Source organism: Panulirus ornatus, chromosome 23 (genome assembly GCF_036320965.1).
Source record: "Panulirus ornatus isolate Po-2019 chromosome 23, ASM3632096v1, whole genome shotgun sequence".
Taxonomy (NCBI): Eukaryota; Metazoa; Arthropoda; class Malacostraca; order Decapoda; family Palinuridae; genus Panulirus; species Panulirus ornatus.
In genome coordinates, this window is record NC_092246.1 from 1,031,532 (window position 1) to 1,047,149 (window position 15,618).

At 41.5% G+C, this 15,618-nt stretch overlaps 1 protein-coding gene across 1 annotated transcript in view; it reads right to left on the reverse strand.

The window, feature by feature from the left end:
• LOC139756703 (post-GPI attachment to proteins factor 6-like) overlaps window positions 1-15,618 on the reverse strand; it is a 99,343-nt gene that overhangs the window by 8,079 nt on the left and 75,646 nt on the right. The window lies entirely within an intron of this gene.

Below are 15,618 nucleotides of genomic sequence, written 5' to 3' on the forward strand. Positions count from 1 at the left end.
ACAACATTGTTGGAACCATTATTCCTTCAAACATACCCATTTTTGCTTTCCGAGATAATGTTCTCGACTTCCACACATTCTTCAAGGCTCCCAGAATTTTCGCCCCCTCCCCCACCCTATGATCCACTTCCGCTTACATGGTTCCATCCGCTGCCAGATCCACTCCCAGATATCTAAAACACTTCACTTCCTCCAGTTTTTCTCCGTTCAAACTCACCTCCCAAATGAATTGACCCTCAACCCTACTGTACCTAATAACCTTGCTCTTATTCACATTTACTCTTAACTTTCTTCTTTCACACACTTTACCAAACTCAGTCACCAGCTTCTGCAGTTTCTCACATGAATCAGCCACCAGCGCTGTATCATCAGCGAACAACAACTGACTCACTTCCCAAGCTCTCTCATCCCCAACAGACTTCATACTTGCCCCTCTTTCCAAAACTCTTGCATTCACCTCCCTAACAACCCCATCCATAAACAAATTAAACAACCATGGAGACATCACACACCCCTGCCACAAACCTACATTCACTGAGAACCAATCACTTTCCTCTCTTCCTACACGTACACATGCCTTACATCCTCGATAAAAAATTTTCACTGCTTCTAACAACTTGCCTCCCACACCATATATTCTTAATACCTTCCACAGAGCATCTCTATCAACTCTATCATATGCTTTCTCCAGATCCATAAATGCTACATACAAATCCATTTGCTTTTCTAAGTATTTGTCACATACATTCTTCAAAGCAAACACCTGATCCACACATCCTCTACCACTTCTGAAACCACACTGCTCTTCCCCAATCTGATGCTCTGTACATGCCTTCACCCTCTCAATCAATACCCTCCCATATAATTTACCAGGAATACTCAACAAACTTATACCTCTGTAATTTGAGCACTCACTCTTATCCCCTTTGCCTTTGTACAATGGCACTATGCACGCATTCCGCCAATCCTCAGGCACCTCACCGTGAGTCATACATACATTAAATAACCTTACCAACCAGTCAACAATACAGTCACCCCCTTTTTTAATAAATTCCACTGCAATACCATCCAAACCTGCTGCCTTGCCGGCTTTCATCTTCCGCAAAGCTTTTACTACCTCTTCTCTGTTTACCAACTCATTTTCCCTAACCCTCTCACTTTGCACACCACCTCGACCAAAACACCCTATATCTGCCACTCTATCATCAAACACATTCAACAAACCTTCAAAATACTCACTCCATCTCCTTCTCACATCACCACTACTTGTTATCACCTCCCCATTTGCGCCCTTCACTGAAGTTCCCATTTGCTCCCTTGTCTTACGCACTTTATTTACCTCCTTCCAGAACATCTTTTTATTCTCCCTAAAATTTAATAATACTCTCTCACCCCAACTCTCATTTGCCCTTTTTTTCACCTCTTGCACCTTTCTCTTGACCTCCTGTCTCTTTCTTTTATACGTCTCCCACTCAATTTCATTTTTTCCCTGCAAAAATCGTCCAAATGCCTCTCTCTTCTCTTTCACTAATACTCTTACTTCTTCATCCCACCACTCACTACCCTTTCTAATCAACCCACCTCCCACTCTTCTCATGCCACAAGCATCTTTTGCGCAATCCATCACTGATTCCCTAAATACATCCCATTCCTCCCCCACTCCCCTTACTTCCATTGTTCTCACCTTTTTTCATTCTGTACTCAGTCTCTCCTGGTACTTCCTCACACAAGTCTCCTTCCCAAGCTCACTTACTCTCACCACCCTCTACACCCCAACATTCACTCTTCTTTTCTGAAAACCCATACAAATCTTCACCTTAGCCTCCACAAGATAATGATCAGACATCCCTCCAGTTGCACCTCTCAGCACATTAACATCCAAAAGTCTCTCTTTCGCGCGCCTGTCAATTAACACATAATCCAATAACGCTCTCTGGCCATCTCTCCTACTTACATAATATACTTATGTATATCTCGCTTTTTAAACCAGGTATTCCCAACCAGGTATTCCCAATCATCAGTCCTTTTTCAGCACATAAATCTACAAGCTCTTCACCATTTCCATTTACAACACTGAACACCCCATGTATACCAATTATTCCCTCAACTGCCACATTACTCACCTTTGCATTCAAATCACCCAACACTATAACCCGGTCTCGTGCATCAAAACCACTAACACACTCATTCAGCTGCTCCCAAAACACTTGCCTCTCATGATCTTTCTTCTCATGCCCAGGTGCATATGCACCAATAATCACCCATCTCTCTCCATCAACTTTCAGTTTTACCCATATTAATCGAGAATTTACTTTCTTACATTCTATCACATACTTCCACAACTCCTGTTTCAGGAGTACTGCTACTCCTTCCCTTGCTCGTGTCCTCTCACTAACCCCTGACTTTACTCCCAAGACATTCCCAAACCACTCTTCCCCTTTACCCTTGAGCTTTGTTTCACTCAGAGCCAAAACATCCAGGTTCCTTTCCTCAAACATACTACCTATCTCTCCTTTTTTCACATCTTGGTTACATCCACACACATTTAGGCACCCCAATCTGAGCCTTCGAGGAGGATGAGCACTCCCCGCGTGACTCCTTCTTCTGTTTCCCATTTTAGAAAGTTAAAAAAATACAAGGAGGGGAGGATTTCTGGCCCCCTGCTCCGGTATATATATATATATATATATATATATATATATATATATATATATATATATATATATATATATATATATTTTTTTTTTTTCGGTCTCCCGCGTTTGCAAGGTAGCGCAAGGAAACAGACGAAAGAAATGGCCCAACCCACCCCCATACACTTGTATATACATACGTCCACACACGCAAATACACATACCTACACAGCTTTCCATGGTTTACCCCAGACGCTTCACATGCCTTGGTTCCATCCACTGACAGCACGTCAACCCCGGTATACCACATCACTCCAATTCACTCTATTCCTTGCCCTCCTTTCACCCTCCTGCATGTTCAGGCCCCGATCACACAAAATCTTTTTCACTCCATCTTTCCACCTCCAATTTGGTCTCCCACTTCTCCTCGTTCCCTCCATCTCCGACACATATATCCTCTTGGTCAATCTTTCCTCACTCATTCTCTCCATGTGCCCAAACCATTTCAAAACACCCTCTTCTGCTCTCTCAACCATGCTCTTTTTATTTCCACACATCTCTCTTACCCTTACGTTACTTACTCGATCAAACCACCTCACACCACACATTGTCCTCAAACATCTCATTTCCAGCACATCTATCCTCCTGCGCACAACTCTATCCATAGCCCACGCCTCGCAACCATACAACATTGTTGGAACCACTATTCCTTCAAACATACCCATTTTTGCTTTCCGAGATAATGTTCTCGACTTTTTTTTTTTTTTTTTTTTTTTCCCCAAAAGAAGGAACAGAGAAGGGGGCCAGGTGAGGATATTCCCTCAAAGGCCCAGTCCTCTGTTCTTAACGCTACCTTGCTAATGTGGGAAATGGCGAATAGTTTGAAAGAAAGAAAGATATATATATATATATATATATATATATATATTTTTCTTTCTTTCATACTATATATATATATATATATATATATATATATATATATATATATATATTCATTTATCATACTTAATCGCTGTCTCCTGTGTTAGTGAGGTAGAGCAAATAAACAGAGGAGGAATGGCCCAAATATCTCATTTCCAACACACCCACCCATCCACCAATCACTTTCCTCTCTTCCTACTTGTACACATGCCTTACATCTTTGATAAAAACTTTTCACTGCTTCCAGTAACTTGCCTCCCACACCATATACTCTTAATACCTTCCACAGAGCGTCTCTATCAATTCTATCATATGCCTTCTCCAGATCCATAAATACTACAAACAAATCCATTTGTTTTTTGAAGTATTTCTCACTTACATTCTTCAAAGCAACAACTGATCCATACATCCTCCAACACTTCTGAAACCACACTGCTCTTCCCTAATCTGATATTCTGTACTTGCCTCTCAATCAATACCCTCCCATATAATTTCCCAGGAATTCTCAACAAACTTATACCTCTGTTATTTGAACACTCACCTTTATCCCCTTTGCCTTTGTACAATGGCACTATGCATGTATTCTGCCAATCCTTAGGTACTTCACCATGAGCCATACATATACTGAATATTCTCACCAACCAATAAATAACACAGTCACCCCCTTTTCTAATAAATTCCACTGCAATGCCATCCAAACCCACCGCCTTGCCAGCTTTCATCTTCCGCAAAGCTATCACTACCCAAATACCCTATATCTGCCACCCTATCATTTAACACATTCAACAAACCTTCAAAATACTCACTCCATCTCCTTCTCACATCACCATTACTTGTTATTACCTCCCCATTAGCCCCCTTCACTGAAGTTCCCATTTGTTCTCTTGTCTTACCCACTTTATTTACCTCCTTCGAAAACATCTTTTTATTCTCCCTAAAATTTAATGATAATCTCTCACCCCAACTCTCATTTGCCCTCTTTTTCACCTCCTGCACCTTTCTCTTGACCTGCCTCTTTCTTTTATACATCTCCCAGTCATTTGCACTATTTCCCTGAAAAAATCATCCAAATGCCTCTCTCTTCTCTTTCACTAATAATCTTACTTCATCCCACCACTCACTACCCTTTCTAATCTGCCCACCTCCCACTCTTCTCATGCCACAAGCATCTTTTGTGCAAGCCATCACTGCTTCCCTAAATACATCCCATTCCTCCCCCACTCCCCTTACGTCCTTTGCTCTCACCTTTTTCCATTCTGTACTCAGTCTCTCCTGGTACTTCCTCAAGCAAGTCTCCTTCCCAAGCTCACTTACTCTCACCACTCTCTTCATCCAACATTCTCTTTTCTTTTTTGAAAGCCTCTACAAACTTCACCTTCGCCTCCACAAGATAATGATCAGACATCCTCCAATTGCACCTCCCAGCACATCAACATCCAAAAGTCTCTCTTTCATGTGCATATCAATTAACATGTTAATATGTAATCCAATAACATTCTCTGGCCATCTCTCCTACTTACATGCGTATACTTATGTATATCTCTCTTTTTAAACCAGGTATTCCCAATCACCAGTCCTTTTTCAGCACACAAACTACAAGCTCTTCACCATTTCCATTTACAACACTAAACACCCCATGTACACCAATCATTCCCTTAACTGCCACATTACTGACCTTTCCATTCAAATCACCCATCACTATAACCCAGTCTCGTGCATCAAAACTGGTAACAAACTCACTCAGCTGATCCCAAAACACTAGCCTCTCATGATCTTTCTTCTCATGTCCAGGTGCATATATATATATATATATATATATATATATATATGTTTGTATTATTTATTATACGTAGTCGCTGTCTCCTGCATTAGCGAGGTAGTGCAAGGAAACAGATGAAAGAATGGCCCAACCCACCCACATACACATGTATATACATAAACGTCCATACATGCACATATACATACCTATACATCTCAATGTATACATAAATATCCACACAGACATATACATATCCGCACATATACATAATTCATACTGTCTGCCCTTATTCATTCCCGTCGCCACCCTGCCACACGTGAAATGACAACCCCCTCCCCCACATGTGCGTGAGGTAGCACTAGGAAAAGACAACAAAGGCCACATTCGTTCACATTCAGTCTCTAGCTGTCATGCATAATATATGTATATTTCTGTGTATGTATATATATGCATATGTTGAAATGTATAGGTATGTATATATGTGTGTGTGGACGTGTATGTATATATATGTGTATGTGAGTGGGTTGGGTCATTCTTTCGTCTGCTTCCTTGCACTACTTCGCTAACAGCGAGACAGCGAGAAAGTATAATAAATATATAATTAAATCTATGGGCTATAGATAGGGTTGTGCGGAGGAGGATGGACGTGTTGGAAATGAAATGCTTGAGGAGAATATTTAGTGTGAGTTGATTTGATCGAGTAAGTAATGAAAGGGTTAGAGAGAGGTGTGGTAATAGAGTATGGTTGAGAGAGCAGAAGAGGGTGTGGTGAAATGATTTGGACACATGGAGAGAATGAGTGAGGAAAGATTGATGAAGAGGATATATGTGTCAGAGATGGAGGGAAGAAGGAGAAGTGGGAGACCAAATTGGAGGCGGAAGGAAGGCCTGAAAAAGATTTTGAGCGATCAGGGCCACAGCATACAGGAGGGTGAAAGGCCTGCAAGGAACTGAGTGAATTGGAATGATGTGGCATATTGGGGTGGATGTGCTGTAAATGGATTGAAGCAGGGCATGTGAAGCATCTAGGGTAAACCATGGGAAGGTCTGTGGGGCCTGGATGTGGAAAGGGAGCTGTGGTTTCAGTGCATTTCACATGACAGCTAGAGACTAAGTGTGAATGAATGTGGCCTTTTTTGTCTGTTGCTGGCACTGCCTTGCTGAAAAGGGGGTGGGGGGATGCTATTTCATGTGTGGCAGGGTGGCAATGGAAATGGATGAAGGCAGTTAAGTATAACAGACTAATAAATGAATAAATCATCTATTATACATGATTGCCGTTTCCTGTGTCAGTGAGGTAGCGCCAGGAAACAGACGAAGGATTCCCCATCCACTCATATACACATACATTATACATGAATTCTCAAACATACCTACACATACATATATACACTTGTACATATTCATGCCTGCCTTCATCCATTCCTAGTGTTACCCCACCCCACAGGAAACAGCACCGCTACCCCCAAAGAAAAATCTGGTATTAAACTCATACAAAATGATAAATGAGATTCAGTGGAATAAAACTGAAGTGGGAGGGTGTTCCCATTAATGATGAAGGAACAGATCAAGTGTTGCTTGTCAGGAGTAAAATCATAATCCTATATTCTCAAACATTATAAGTAAATGCTATCATTAAATGAACAGACAGAAACAGTAAATCAGTGGTTATACTAAAAATATGTTAGTGCATTAAAAATGTAATGCCAATCACTTTCAGAATGCATTACAATAGATTTATATAAAAAAGGTAAGCATGGTATGAATGCACAATAATCAATCAATATCCAATAGAACACACTGTACCCTCATTTATATCCCATATATCACTGTCTATCCAGCATGGTGGCACATGAAGAATTTCTACTATGCACCATTACAAAGTAAAAATTACCTTCCATATTTGCATCCCTCTTAACCACATACTTTCTCACTCTTTAACTGCCCTTTATTCTTGGTCTACCCCTTTCATTCCATTACTTTCAACTCTCCCAATCATCCTTGCTGAATCCTAATTTTTACATATGCCCAACCCAGCAGCATTCTAATCTTCATAATGAAAGTAAAATTCTCTCTCTGTACCAGGTCTCATTTCTCTTTTTACTTTTTACATATGCCCAACCCAGCAGCAATCCAATCTTTGCAATGAAAGTACACTCTTCTCTCTGTTCTAGGTCTAGTTTCTCTTTTTCCTACTCCTCACAACCTTCTTCAGACTACCAGTAACTTGTCTATCTTCTAGCATCCTCTGAGATTTAGCGTCATCTCTATCTCTACGGAGAGGGTTTTCAAAACTTTCCACTTTTTCACCATCCAAATGAATGTCAATCTAAATTCTCTTTTTCAAATGACATTACCTTACCCTTACTAGCATTCACTTTTAACTTTCCTGACTTACATTCTCCTCCTAATTCTCTCACAATGGTCAAAAGTTCCTCTTTTTCTTCCTCATTAACATCATTAACAAAGTGTCATCTGCATACAAGAAAATTCCACCTGTAAGTCTCTCAGTCTGTTCCGGTTCTACTCCTTAATCTCTATTTCCTACTAACACCTAACAGACATTAAATAACCAACAGACATTAAATAACCAATGGACTCTTCAACCAAATCTCAACCCTAAATTATTCATTCATTCATGTCTCCTGCTACATAGTCTATTACCTTTGTGAAAACACTTTGATGCCACTAGCAGGTCTATACATCAAAGCCTTACACATCTGAAGCAAATCAACTCTCATGTCTTCAAAATATAGCATCTATAGCAGAATGTAAATAAGCTACAGTTTCGGAATGAAACTAATAAACAGCCTTACTCTTGAGCTAATATCTGTTGTTAAACACATAACCAAACCCATTAAAAAATTGAATCCATTGGAAATATGGTACGGAATAAATGGAAAATGGTTATGCTTCATGAGCTAAGTTTTCATATTTCTATCTTTTACGTCAATCAGTGTTGTAAGAACATGTAAAATGATATGGAATGATGTAATAAATATTAAAATGTATATAATACAAGCATAAGTAAATCAATATTAATGTTAGATGTGCATCTGTACAAAGGCATGTGTCAGTGCATATATGTTTATACATGTACAGTAAATCTGAGTAAATGCAAATATCAAAATCTACTGGAGAAATGAAGTGGAAAATACAAGAATTTGCTTGCCAGAAAAAACAAAAAAATTGGGCAGGTGAACATGTAGTTGTGCTCAAAAGCAAAACATCACAGAAGCATATTTTGGATGAGTTAACCTATAGATAACAGAGAGTGACCATAAAATCAACTATGATACAGTATGTAATAAAAGCTTTACAAAATAATATACACATCATACACTGTAAAATGATGGAGAAAAATTGATTCTTATACAGAATGTTATTCAGGCTTTCTTACACTCTTCTTACAATAGGATAATTCTTTATGAAGGTTTTAAGCCAAAATCATGTGCATCATGTCTGTAGGAAAGTCTCATGCACATACTTAGAATATACGAATATATAAATTGGAGGTGGAAGGATGGAGTGGGGCCTGGATGTGGAAAGGAAGCTGTGGTTTCAGTGCATTACACATGACAGCTAGAGATTGAGTGTGAACGAATGTGGCCTTTTTGTCTTATCCTGATGCTACCTCACTTTGGAGGATGCTGTTTCCTGTGTGGTGGGGTGGCGATGGGAATGGATGAAGGCAGCAAGTATGAATATGTACATGTGTATATATGTATATGTCTGTGTATATATATGTATGTATCAGTTGAAATGTATATGTGTGTGTATGGGCATCTAAGTATATATATGTGAATGTGAGTGGTTGGGCCATTCTTCGTCTGTTTCCTTGCACTACTCGCTGATGTGGGAAACAGCAGTTAAGCGAGGTACTGCAAGGAAACAGACGAAAGAATGGCCCAACCCAACCACATACACATGTATATACACACATGTCCACACACGCACATATACATATACATCCACAAATGCACATATACATACCTATACATCTATATACATACACAGACATATACATATATACACGTGTACATAATTCATACTTTCTGCCTTCATTCATTCCTGTTGCCATCCCGCCACACATGAAATGACAACCCCCTCCCCCGCACGTGTGCAAGGTAGTGCTAATAAAGACAACAAAGGACACTCGTTCACACTCAGTCTCTAGCTGTTATGTGTAATGCACCGAAACCACAGCCGCCTTTCCACATCCAGGCCCCACAAAACTTTCCAGGGTTTACCCTAGACACTTCACATGCACTGCTTCAATCCATTGACAGGACGTCAACCCTGGTATACCACACTGTTCTAATTCACTCTATTCCTTGCACACCTTTCACCCTCCTGCATGTTCAGGCTCCGATTGCTCAAAATCTTTTTCACTCCATCCTTCCACCTCCAATTTGGTCTCCCACTTCTCGTTCCCTCTACCTCTGACACATATATCCTATTTGTCAATCTTTCCTCACTCATTCTTTCCATGTGGCCAAACCATTTCAAAACACCCTCTTCTGCTCTCTTTTTATTACCACACATCACTCTTACCCTTTTATTACTTACTTGATCAAACCAACTCAATCCACATATTGTCCTCAAACATCTCATTTCCAACACATCCACCCTCCTTCGCACAACCCTATCTATAGCCCACGCCTCACAACCATATAACATTATTGGAACCACTATTCCTTCAAACATACCCATTTTTGCTTTCTGAGAAAATGTACTCACCTTCCCCACATTTCTCAACGCTCCCAGAACTTTTGCTCCCTCCCCTTCCCTGTGACTCACTTCCACTTCCATGGTTCCATCCACTGCCAAATCCACTCCCAGATATCTAAAACACTTCACTTCCTCAAGTTTTTCTCCATTCAAACTTACCTCCCTCAACCCTACTGTACCTAATAACCTTGCTCTTATTCACATTTACTCTCAGCTTTCTTCTATCACACACATTACCAAACTCCATCACCAGCTTCTGCAGTTTCTTACCCAAATCAGCCACTAGTGCTGTATCATCAGCGAACAACAGCTGACTCACTTCCCAAGCCCTCTCATCCACAACAGACTGCATACTTGCCCTCTCCAAAACTCTTGCATTCACCTCCCTAACAACCCCATCCATAAACAAATTAAACAACCATGGAGACATCACGCACCCCTGCCGCAAGCTGACATTCACTGAGAACCAATCACTTTCCTCTCTTCCTACTCATACACATGCCTTACATCCTCAATAAAAACTTTTCACAGCTTCTTGCAACTTGCCTCTCACACCATATATTCTTAATACCTTCCACAGAGCATCTCTATCAACTCTATCATATGCCTTCTCCAGATCCATAAATGCTACATACAAATCCATTTGCTTTTCTAAGTATTTCTCACATACACTCTCTACCACTTCTGAAACCACACTGCTCTCCCCCAATCTGATGCTCGGTACATGCCTTCACCCTCTCAATCAATACCCTCCCATATAATTTCCCAGGAATACTCAACAAACTTATACCTCTGTAATCTGAGCACTCACCTTTATTCCCTTTGCTTTTGTACAATGGCACTATGCATGCATTCCGCCAATCCTCAGGCACTTCACCATGAGCCATACATACATTAAATATCCTTACCTTCCAGTCAACAACACAATCACCCCCTTTTTTAAAAATTCCACTGCAATACCATCCAAACCTTACTGGCTTTCATCTTCTGCAAAGCTTTCACTACCTCTTCTCTGTTTACCAAATCATTCTCCCAAACCCTCTCACTTCGTACACCACCTCGACCCAAACACCCTATATCTGCCACTCTATCATCAAACACAATCAACAAATCTTCAAAATGCTCACTCCATCTTCTCACATCGCCACTACTTGTTATTACCTCCCCATTAGCCCCCTTCAACGATGTTCCCACTTGTTCTCTTGTCTTACGCACTCTATTTACCTCCTTCCAAAATATATTTTTCTTTTCTTTTTTTCTGCTTTGTCGCTGTCTCCCGCGTTTGCGAGGTAGCGCAAAGAAACAGACGAAAGAAATGGCCCAACCCACCACCATACACATGTATATACATACGTCCACACACGCAAATATACATACCTACACAGCTTTCCATGGTTTACCCCAGACGCTTCACATGCCCTGATTCAATCCACTGGCAGCACGTCAACCCTGGTATACCACATCGATCCAATTCACTCTATTCCTTGCCCTCCTTTCACCCTCCTGCATGTTCAGGCCCCGATCACACAAAATCTTTTTCACTCCATCTTTCCACCTCCAATTTGGTCTCCCACTTCTCCTCGTTCCCTCCACCTCCGACACATATATCCTCTTGGTCAATCTTTCCTCACTCATTCTCTCCATGTGCCCAAACCATTTCAAAACACCCTCTTCTGCTCTCTCAACCACGCTCTTTTTATTTCCACACATCTCTCTTACCCTTACGTTACTTACTTGATCAAACCACCTCACACCACACATTGTCCTCAAACATCTCATTTCCAGCACATCCATCCTCCTGCGCACAACTCTATCCATAGCCCACGCCTCGCAACCATACAACCCAAAATATATATGGGTATATATATATGGGGAGGTGATAACAAGGAGTGGTGATGTGAGAAGGAGATGGAGTGAGTATTTTGAAGGTTTGTTGAATGTGTTTGATGATAGAGTGGCAGATATAGGGTGTTTTGGTCGAGGTGGTGTGCAAAGTGAGAGGGTTAGGGAAAATGATTTGGTAAAAAGAGAAGAGGTAGTGAAAGCTTTGCGGAAGATGAAAGCCGGCAAGGCAGCAGGTTTGGATGGTATTGCAGTGGAATTTATTAAAAAAGGGGGTGACTGTATTGTTGACTGGTTGGTAAGGTTATTTAATGTATGTATGACTCATGGTGAGGTGCCTGAGGATTGGCGGAATGCGTGCATAGTGCCATTGTACAAAGGCAAAGGGGATAAGGGTGAGTGCTCAAATTACAGAGGTATAAGTTTGTTGAGTATTCCTGGTAAATTATATGGGAGGGTATTGATTGAGAGGGTGAAGGCATGTACAGAGCATCAGATTGGGGAAGAGCAGTGTGGTTTCAGAAGTGGTAGAGGATGTGTAGATCAGGTGTTTGCTTTGAAGAATGTATGTGAGAAATACTTAGAAAAGCAAATGGATTTGTATGTAGCATTTATGGATCTGGAGAAGGCATATGATAGAGTTGATAGAGATGCTCTGTGGAAGGTATTAAGAATATATGGTGTGGGAGGAAAGTTGTTAGAAGCAGTGAAAAGTTTTTATCGAGGATGTAAGGCATGTGTACGTGTAGGAAGAGAGGAAAGTGATTGGTTCTCAGTGAATGTAGGTTTGCGGCAGGGGTGTGTGATGTCTCCATGGTTGTTTAATTTGTTTATGGATGGGGTTGTTAGGGAGGTAAATGCAAGAGTTTTGGAAAGAGGGGCAAGTATGAAGTCAGTTGGGGATGAGAGAGCTTGGGAAGTGAGTCAGTTGTTGTTCGCTGATGATACAGCGCTGGTGGCTGATTCATGTGAGAAACTGCAGAAGCTGGTGACTGAGTTTGGTAAAGTGTGTGGAAGAAGAAAGTTAAGAGTAAATGTGAATAAGAGCAAGGTTATTAGGTACAGTAGGGTTGAGGGTCAAGTAAATTGGGAGGTGAGTTTGAATGGAGAAAAACTGGAGGAAGTGAAGTGTTTTAGATATCTGGGAGTGGATCTGGCAGCGGATGGAACCATGGAAGCAGAAGTGGATCATAGGGTGGGGGAGGGGGCGAAAATTCTGGGGGCCTTGAAGAATGTGTGGAAGTCGAGAACATTATCTCGGAAAGCAAAAATGGGTATGTTTGAAGGAATAGTGGTTCCAACAATGTTGTATGGTTGCGAGGCGTGGGCTATGGATAGAGTTGTGCGCAGGAGGATGGATGTGCTGGAAATGAGATGTTTGAGGACAATGTGTGGTGTGAGGTGGTTTGATCGAGTGAGTAACGTAAGGGTAAGAGAGATGTGTGGAAATAAAAAGAGCGTGGTTGAGAGAGCAGAAGAGGGTGTTTTGAAGTGGTTTGGGCACATGGAGAGAATGAGTGAGGAAAGATTGACCAAGAGGATATATGTGTCGGAGGTGGAGGGAACGAGGAGAAGAGGGAGACCAAATTGGAGGTGGAAAGATGGAGTGCAAAAGATTTTGTGTGATCGGGGCCTGAACATGCAGGAGGGTGAAAGGAGGGCAAGGAATAGAGTGAATTGGAGCGATGTGGTATACCGGGGTTGACGTGCTGTCAGTGGATTGAATCAAGGCATGTGAAGCGTCTGGGGTAAACCATGGAAAGCTGTGTAGGTATGTATATTTGCGCGTGTGGACGTATGTATATACATGTGTATGGGGGGCGGGGGTTGGGCCATTTCTTTCGTCTGTTTCCTTGCGCTACCTCGCATACGCGGGAGACAGCAACAAAGTATAAAAAAAAAAAAAAATATATATATATATATATATATATATATATATATATAGATATAGATATCTGGGAGTGGATCTGGCAGCGGATGGAACCATGGAAGCGGAAGTGGATCATAGGGTGGGGGAGGGGGCGAAAATCCTGGGAGCCTTGAAGAATGTGTGGAAGTCGAGAACATTATCTCGGAAAGCAAAAATGGGTATGTTTGAAGGAATAGTGGTTCCAACAATGTTGTATGGTTACGAGGCATGGGCTATGGGTAGAGTTGTGCGCAGGAGGATGGATATGCTGGAAATGAGATGTTTGAGGACAATGTGTGGTGTGAGGTGGTTTGATCGAGTAAGTAACGTAAGGGTAAGAGAGATATGTGGAAATAAAAAGAGCGTGGTTGAGAGAGCAGAAGAGGGTGTTTTGAAATGGTTTGGGCACATGGAGAGAATGAGTGAGGAAAGATTGACCAAGAGGATATATGTGTCGGAGGTGGAGGGAACGAGGAGAAGTGGGAGACCAAATTGGAGGTGGAAAGATGGAGTGAAAAAGATTTTGTGTGATCGGGGCCTGAACATGCAGGAGGGTGAAAGGAGGGCAAGGAATAGAGTGAATTGGATCGATGTGGTATACCGGGGTTGATGTGCTGTCAGTGGATTAAAACAGGGCATGTGAAGCGTCTGGGGTAAACCATGGAAAGCTGTGTAGGTATGTATATTTGCGTGTGTGGACGTATGTATATACCTGTGTATGGGGGTGGGTTGGGCCATTTCTTTCATCTGTTTCCTTGCGCTACCTTGCAAACGCGGAAGACAGCGACAAAGCAAAAAGAGAGAAAAAAAAAAATAGATATAGATATAATGCATTGAAACCATAGCACCCTATCCACATCCAGGCCCCACAAAACTTTCCATGGTTTACCCCAGATGCTTCACATGCCCTGGTTCAGTCCATTGACAGCACGTCGACCCCGGTTCCAATTCAGTCTATTCCTTGCACTCCTTCCAACCTCCTGTGTGTTCGGGCCCCGATCACTCAAAATCTTTTTCACTCTATCCTTCCACCCCCAATTTAGTTTCACACTTCTCCTTGATCCCTCCACCTCTGACACATATATCCCCTTTGTCAATCTTTCCTCACTCATTCTCTCCAGATGTCCAAACCACTTAAACACCCTCTTCTGCTCTCTCAACCACTTTTTTCATTTCCACACATCTCTCTTACCCTTTTATCATTCACTTGATCACACCACAGAATGTCTTCAAATATTTCATTTCCAACATCCACCTTCCTATCTATAGCCCATGCCTTGCAACCATATATAATTGTTAGAACTACCATTTCTTCAAGCATACCCATTTTTGCTCTCTGAGATAACGTTCTCTCCCTCCACTAATTCTTCATTGCTCCCAGAACCTTTGCTCCCTTCCCCACCCTATGACTCACTTCCACTTCCATGATTCCATTTGCTGCTAAGTCCACTCCCAGATATCTACAACACTTAACTTCCTCCAATTTTTCTCCATTTAAACTTTCATCCCAATTAACTTGTCCCTCAACCATACTGAACCTAATAACCTTGCTCTTATTCACATTTACCCTCAATTTTCTCCTTTTACACACTTTCCCAAACTCAGTCACCAATCTCTGCAGTTTCTCACTCAAATCAGCCACCAGAGCTGTATCATCAGCAAATAACAACTGACTCACTTTCCAGGCCCACTTATTCCCAACAGACTGCATACTAGCTCCTCTCTCCAAAACTCTAGCACTTACCTTCATAGCCATTCCATCCATAAACAAATTAAACAACCATGGGGAGATTACACATCCTACCACAGACTGACCTTCACTA